This window comes from Pseudophryne corroboree, chromosome 11 (genome assembly GCF_028390025.1).
Source record: "Pseudophryne corroboree isolate aPseCor3 chromosome 11, aPseCor3.hap2, whole genome shotgun sequence".
In the NCBI taxonomy this organism is placed as follows: Eukaryota; Metazoa; Chordata; class Amphibia; order Anura; family Myobatrachidae; genus Pseudophryne; species Pseudophryne corroboree.
In genome coordinates, this window is record NC_086454.1 from 315,321,421 (window position 1) to 315,329,697 (window position 8,277).

Here is an 8,277-nt window from a genome sequence, read left to right on the forward strand (position 1 = left end):
ATGTGAGGATTACGGTTAAGTCATTTTATGGAGTGCACTTTCTGTCAGTGGGACGGATTCTGAGGGCCTAATTCAGACCTGGATGTTGCCGCGGCAGCGGTCGCAGGCTGAAGGCCGGTGAAGTGTGTGCACGCGCAGCAGCCACACTGCACGTGCGCACCCAGTGACGTGTGACGGCATCTCACTTGTGTGATCACCTCTGCCTGATAGACAGGCAGAGGCGTTCGCAGGGTGGAGGGGGGACCGCAGTGGCATTAAAGTGGCGTCGACACAGCATTGAGGGGGGGGGCGCATTTCGGACAACGCATGTGTGTCCGGACCGTTTGCAGGGCAGACTGCGGCAGCTGCGCGATGTCACATGCAGCAGCTGTGATCCGAAACATGGTGAGGAACCGCTGTACAATGCTTTCACATGTGTGCAGGGGGAGGGGGGTCTGGATCCGGAATTCGGGGTGGACTTGCCCTGTGCTGGGCGTCCCCCCGCATGTCTTAGAATTTGATCGTTTGAAATTTTTTTTTCCGCACATCTACGATCAGGTCTGAATTACCCCCTGAGTCCGCTGCAGCAGCCAGATTTGCTACCTGATGCCGAAGTGCATATCCACCCGTCTTTGGGCCTGGAGACATAATGTCCTCCGTTTTATTCCTTCCACAGCCGAGGCCGACGTCATTAACATAGACAGTAATATCTAACCCAGGCTGGGTGCAATAGATCTGCCATAAACAGGCGTCCCTTCTCCATACATACGCTTTAACACACAGAAGTCTGGTTATGGAGCAAACGGTCTGTTCTCGTATCCTCCGTCAAGGTGCGTAGCGTACGCATAATGCAGTCTGCTAATAATCTGGAGAAGCAGCCGGAGCTGGGTCCAACTCGCAATCAAGAGCAACATGTGAATAGACTTGGATGGTTGGGTGGGAGTAAATAAGTAGCCCGGAGGAGAGGCGGCGGTCAGAGGAACAGTGGAGCTTCCTTGGAAGCAGCAGTGATAATGCTGTACGGTGATGCAGCAGGAGGCGTCTATTACAAGCAGACACCTCCTGCTACATTAGTGATCCAATCTGCACCATGGGACGCAGCAACGGACCACTTACTCACTATCAGGTGCTTGTGGCACCCATGGTGCAACCACAGAGATTCCTGGCCTCTTCCATTTGAAGAAATGGAGGCCGTCGCCACCCCCTCTCCCCGCTCCAAACAGCATCAGACTGTCAATCACTGATAGTCCAATCCCGTAGTGTGTCTGTCGTCACAGGACCTGTTTGTGCATGCGTAGGATTAGGTTCGAGCATGCACAAACTGCCGATAATGGGTAATTTGCTCTGGTACCTGAACTCTGTGTCGACACCACTTAGGTCGACACCCATTGGTCGACTGTGAATAGGTTGATACTAGAAATAGGTTGACGCGACCATTAGGTCGACATGAACAAAGTCGACCTGCAAAAATATCGACATGAGTTTTTCAAAAATGTTTCCTGTTTTTGAACTTTTCATACTTTACGATCCACGTGGACTGCTGGTATCCAGTTTGATAACAGGCATTAGTTCTGGTGCAATAAAATACTGCTTTTATTTGATGTCATATGAAAGCACCGCTGGCATTTACATTCCCTGATACTTGGCACAGTATATGTTGGTGAGTTATTACAGCACATTCTATATTGCCGGAATGGGATCCGGTCTGAAGATCGACAGGGTCTAGGTCGACAATGTTTGGGTCGACCACTATTGGTCGACAGTCACTAGGTTGACATGTTTTCAAGGTCGACAGGGTTTATATGTCGACATGTTCTAGGTCGACAGGTCAAAAGGTCGACGTGCATTTTTTTTAAAAAACTTTTTTGAAACTTTTTCATACTTAACGATCCACGCCGACTACAATTGGGAATGGTAACCTGTGCCGAGCGCAGCGGTAGCGGAGCGAGGCACTTTGCCTGAAGCATGGCGAGCGATGCAAGGGAACACGGTGCACTAATTGGGGTTCCCAGTCACTTTACGAAAACAATGACACCAAAAAAACATGAAAAACTCATGTCGACCTAATGGCTGTGTCGTCCTATTGCTAGAGTCGACCTAGCCACTGTCGACCAATAGGTGTCGACCTAGACACTGTCTACCTTGAGTCCCATACCCTTTGCTACATACATAGCAACTCCAACCACATCTAAGTAACCCCTGTTGAGCGGCCGATCGGAAAGATTATATGCTTGGCTGAATCGACTGCTCGGTTGGCAGATAGATATGCCAGGTGTGTTCCCAGCCATACAGGCACATGTTTTGGGTCAATACATTGATTAGAGCATTGGCTAGCATTACTGCTTCACAGCACTGAGGTCATGGGTTCGATTCCCGCCATGGCCATAACTGTGCGGAGTTTGTATGTTCTCCCCGTGCGTGCATGAGTTTCCTCCGGGTACTCTGGTTTCTCCATCACTCCTGTCTCTGCCTCTCCCTTTGTGTCTCTCCCTCGATGCCTGCATGTGTTTCTCTGCCCACCTTATGCTCCTGGTCTGGGCAGCTCATTGGTACGATGCAGACACGCACAGAAGACAAAACATCAGCTGCGTGATTATCAGCCCATAATACAGAGTTACATTTTCTTCTTACAATGCTTTCCCAATGGCAAATACATCTATTGTATCAGATATATCTAAAGAACTGGCTCGGGATTGCTGATACATGACATAGCCAACCCACTGAGGCGTTCTGGAGACACAGTGCTCCACAGATGGCTCCTTATAATCTACAGTGATGAAAACGAGCGTGGAGATGTGAGTGGGATTGTCAGAAGCAGCAATCGTGCCGGGCATAGATGTGGGAATGTGTAGGGAAGTGCAGGATCTGCAGGGAAGGGGAGCGCACTCATTCCTTTCACTCATCATTTCTTTTCAAACAGGATCTTAGGGACGGTGGTTGGGCTGGGAGAGGTGGGGAAAGATCTGCTGCATACTGTCCGTACAGAGCTCAGGTCTTTATCTGATCATGCAACAGTTCTCACAGATTCATCAAGTCCTTCAAGCATTTCTTACCGCATTACTGCGGTGGCACTGGTGGCATAAGACGCACTGATCTTAAATTGAGATTCTGCAGAAGTCGGCCCCCGGTCTTCACAGTTCACCAGACATTCCTTTTACCTTTGTACTCACTTCTCATCAGATTGTTCAGTAACACAGCAGGATTTGGATCAACATAGAGTATACACAGGGCCGTCTCTAGACCTTGCGACGCACCGGGTGAGAAAATAGGGGCGTGGCTTTACGGAGAAGAGGGCGTGGTCAGTTATGCCCCCTGTAGCTGTGCCCACAGTAGTATTGCCCCCAGCAGAGTAGAAAAATAAAAATAAATTTATACTCACAATCACTGCTCCTGCTTCCCGACCGCTGCTGCCCTCCGTCTCTGCCCGCCGGCGCCGCTCCACGGATTTATGGGAGAGACGTCATGACGTCTTTTCCATAGCTCCGCATAGACACTAGAGGTCAATTATGTCCTCTATCGTCTATATGCCGCTCCCACAATGCAGTGCGGTGCGTGATGACTTCATCGCGCACTGCACAGCACTAGCACCAGTAGTGAATCTTACCATGACGGCAGCAGCGCCCTCCGAAAGGCGGCGCCCTAGGAAATAATCCTACTTGCCCGTAGCAAGATCCACTACGGAGTATACAGTATGTCCACTTCTGCCTCCACCTCTACTCAGTCCCTTATCTCAACCTCACTACTCATAGGGGTCCATTTATCGGGTCTGGGACTGAGGGTCGACAGCACAAAGGTCGACACACCTTAGGTCGATGCCAATTAGTCGACACACCTTAGGTCCACATGGACAAAAGGTCGACATGGACAAAAGGTCGACATGATTTTTTTATGTTTTTTTGGTGTCGTTTTCTTCGTAGAGTGACCGGGAACCCCAATTAGTGCACCGCGTCCCCTCGCATGCCTCGCTTCGCTCGCCATGATTCGGGCATGGTGCCTTCGCTCCGCTACTGCTTCGCTCGGCACAGATTACCGTTCCACTCGTAGTCCACGTGGATCGTTAAGTATGAAAAGGTTCAAAAAAAGAAAAAATCGTGAAAAACTCATGTCGACCTTTTTCCATGTCGACCAATTGACGTCGACCTAATGTGTGTCGACCTTTGTGCTGTCGACCTGGAGTCCGGATACCCCATTTATCATGGATCGCTTATTTAGTGTAATCTGGGTGGGATTGTACCGCCTAGGATTGCATTGCAATATGTGATCACAACGGGCTGATGTATCAATTAGCACATGCAGGAACAAGGGATTCCGAAAGGAGCCTGTCCCTGCGATGTGCTGTGATGCTTGCCGGGGGGAAGAGGGGGGTTCTGTGCACGCACAGCTAGCTAAAAACCTAAAACTGCACTGCGCAGCGGCCACTTCCGGGGAGGGATCTGGTGAAAGCCTCTGCCGGCTACAACAGATTGGCGGTGGGTGCGGGGGCCAATATATACAGCAGCATCGCATCCCCCCCATAGAAACCTATGGGGGATGCGGCTGCCAGCAGGAATGGAGGGATCTCAGCAGGTATTGGAGATATCTGCTGCGGTCCCTCCTACGTACATCGGGGATACCTAATATTTGTGCTAACCCGGAAAATGCGTAGCCGCAAATATGCAATAATAAATGGGCCCCATAGACTCTAATGTGGCAAGCATTCAGAATGGGTGTGGTATGATGTCAGCAGTCATAATGACGGCTTTCATCATGTAAAGAGTGATAGAATGTCATCATACCATCGTTGGGGACCTACTGTGACTTTGCCTGCTCTAAGCGGCCTGAGCGGCGGCTTCTGGGTCCCGGTAGGCACCACCGGGGAGGGTTAGACACCCACAAGGGAGGGTTAGGGTAGGGGGCAGGGGAGGGTTAGGGTACTTTTTAGGGGGCTGTCGGTATTCTGACCGCTGTCATCCCGTCCATCGCTATATCCTACAGAATCCCATGGTGACTATGAATATAGGGGGTCATTCCGAGTTGTTCGCTCGCTAGCTACTTTTAGCAGCATTGCACACGCTAAGCCGCCGACCTCTGGGAGTGTATCTTAGCTTAGCAGAATTGCGAACGAAAGATTCGCAGAATAGCGAAAAGACATTTCTTAGCAGTTTCTGAGTAGCTCGAGACTTCCTCACAAATAGCTATCAGTTCAGTCAGTTTCGTTCCTGGTTTGACATCACACAGACGCCCAGCGTCCGGCCAGCCACTCCCCCGTTTCTCCAGACACTCCCGCGTTTTTCCCTGGCACGCCTGCGTTTTTCCGCACACTCCCAGAAAACGGTCAGTTTCCGCCCAGAAACACCCACTTCCTGTCAATCACACTACAATCACTTCAACGATGAAAATTCTTAGTTCGGGCGTGAGTAAATATACTAAGTGTTGTGTTAAAATACTAACCACATGCGCACTGCGTACCATGCGCATGCGCATTTTTGCCTTAATCGCTCCGTTGCGAAAATCGGCAACGAGCGAACAACTCAGAATGACCCCCATAGTCTACTCTAGATGAAGCTCTTCTTAACTGGTTCAAATCATTCCTCACCGGCACTGGTTACTGTGCCATCCAGTCAGAAGAACCCCATAGTACATGGCATGATGAAAGGCTGAAGAGAGAAGGATTAAGATTGAACTGTGACCTCTGTCTCTTGCCATCAGAAGATCATGCAGCACACACACCAGGGCTGTTTCAGTGCTGTGTCTTCTCCTGAATCCTGACTGGAATGGATCCTAAATATCATGGGTTGTCAGGCGGTTGCCCAGTTGAGTTGCGGGCGCAACAACCTTCTCTAGAAAAGGAAGGTAGAGATTCCCTGTCCCAAATAAACGGACCCTGATAATTATGTTTAATTGTTAGTTGTTTAATGCTATAATATACAACTGCATTTCTACTTCACACAAGACTATACCGTGTTTACAAAGCAAGATTAATATAAGCTGGCACTGTCAGGGTGATGGCATTGTGTTAAGTTGGCACAAAGCCGCTAGCACATGATGATACAGAATGCACGCAGAAACTTGGCACACTGAATCTGTATCCTGACACACTGTCACAGCTCAGCAATAGGATTACAGGATTAATATGATACCATGTCACAGTGGCTGGAATGACAATGAGCAGGAAGATGTGACAGAGAGATGGCAGTCTGATATATCAGGCCCATTTGGACAGATTGGCAATTCATTCTATATTTATAAATACATTTCATGCTGCAGCGTGAGCCTGCCTGCTCCCACATGGGTGTACGCAGCGCCACCGAGGGGCGTGTCCAGCACCAACCATGTGACACATATAGTACTATCCACAGCGTGCCGTCAGAGAGGGTTTGTATATCGGCCCTCATTCCGAGTTGATCGCTCGCAAGCGAATTTAGCAGAGTTGCTCACGCTAAGCCTACGCCTACTGGGAGTGTATCTTAGCTTCTTAAAATTGCGACCGATGTATTCGCAATATTGCGATTACAAACTACTTAGCAGTTTCAGAGTAGCTTCAGACTTACTCGGCATCTGCGTTCAGTTCAGTGCTTGTCGTTCCTGGTTTGACGTCATAAACACACCCAGCGTTCGCCCAGACACTCCCCCGTTTCTCCGGCCACTCCTGCGTTTTTTCCGGAAACGGTAGCGTTTTTATCCACACGCCCCGAAAACGCCGTGTTTCCGCCCAGTAACACCCATTTCCTGTCAATCACACTACGTTCGCCAGAGCGAAGAAAAAGCCGTGAGTAAAAATACTATCTTCATTGTAAAATTACTTGGCGCAGTCGCAGTGCGAATATTGCGCATGCGTACTAAGCGGAATTTCACTGCGATGCGAAGAAAATTACCGAGCGAACGACTCGGAATGAGGGCCATGGTTGGTTCTAAATCGGAGTGGGAGAAGGGACCTTCTGACGTCACTAGGGGAGGAGACACGTCACCAGGGGGAGGAGCTACAGCCGAACAGGGTAGCCGAAAAGTACCCTTGCGGGCTTGCTTCGCTCGCCACGCTTCGGGCTCGGTGGCTCGCTCCGCTCCGCTTGTCACCTGATTACTAAAGGTAATAGTTGGTGGCGTGGATAGTAGAGGAACTATCCCGCTGGCCTAGCTCCTCCAGCTTGTGTCGTGGCTCCTCCCCCTGAGGTAAAAGGTCCCTTAGGCCACTTGATTCTAGCATCTACCGTTTGTATATATAGGAAGCATGCCACCAGTGGCTGTTATTATTTGTTGTTGTCACTGGGTAAGAGGTATAGCAGCACCGGCATTAATCAGACAGCTCAGAGCTGCAGAGAAATGACTGCCGCACTGCCTGATAAATAAGGTCTCCCATGCAGAAGTGTGGGGGAACCAATCTCTTGGGAGAGCCGGGGGACTAGGCCAAAGGAAAAAAACTCTAGCGAAGTGATGATCAGGCTACGGCCAGATAACATGGGGGGATGTTGGAGCCAATGGCCACACAAACAAACAGTTTTCATCTGTCGCCCTTTCCCTGGTCAGCAGAGGAGAGAGGCCCACTCAGAGCCTGGTCCACAGGGATAGGGGCCCACTCAGAGCCTGATCGGCAGGGATAGGGGCCCACTCAGAACCTAGTTGGCAGGGAGAGGTGCCCACTCAGAGTCTGGTCCGCAGGGATAGGGGTCCACTCAGCCTGATCCGCAGGGATAGGGGCCCACTCAGCCTGATCCGCAGGGATAGGGGCCCACTCAGAGCCTGGTCCGCAGGGATAGGGGCCCACTCAGAGCCTGATCCGCAGGGATAGGGGCCCACTCAGAGCCTGATCCGCAGGGATAGGGGCCCACTCAGAGCCTGATCCGCAGGGATAGGGGCCCACTCAGAGCCTGATCCGCAGGGATAGGGGCCCACTCAGAGCCTGGTCGGCAAGGAAAGGGGCCCACTCAGAGCCTGGTCGGCAGGGAGAGGGGCCCACTCAGAGCCTGGTCGGCAGGAAGAGGGTCCCACTCAGAGTCTGGTGTACAGGGATAGTGGCCCACTCAGAGTCTGGTCCGCAGGGATAGGGGTCCACTCAGAGCCTGGTCCGCAGGGATAGGGGCCCACTCAGAGCCTGGTCCGCAAGGAAAGGGGCCCACTCAGAGCCTGGTCGGCAGGAAGAGGGGCCCACTCAAGAGCCTGGTCGGCAGGTAGAGGGGCCCACTCAGAACCTAGTCGGCAGGGAGAGGTGCCCACTCAGAGTCTGGTGTACAGGGATAGGGGCCCACTCAGAGTCTGGTCCGCAGGGATAGGGGTCCACTCACAGCCTGGTCCGCAGGGATAGGGGCCCACTCAGAGCCCGGT

The 8,277-nt window shown here is 51.3% G+C and overlaps 1 long non-coding RNA gene across 1 annotated transcript in view; it reads right to left on the reverse strand.

Annotated features, from left to right (window-relative positions):
- The window catches only part of LOC134970221 (uncharacterized), a 177,237-nt gene extending 173,796 nt beyond the window's left edge, over positions 1-3,441 (reverse strand). Inside the window, exon 1 of the long non-coding RNA XR_010189723.1 lies at positions 3,359-3,441. This is a non-coding gene — a long non-coding RNA (uncharacterized LOC134970221). The remainder of the gene's footprint in view (positions 1-3,358) is intronic.
- Between the last annotated feature and the right edge of the window lie 4,836 nt (positions 3,442-8,277).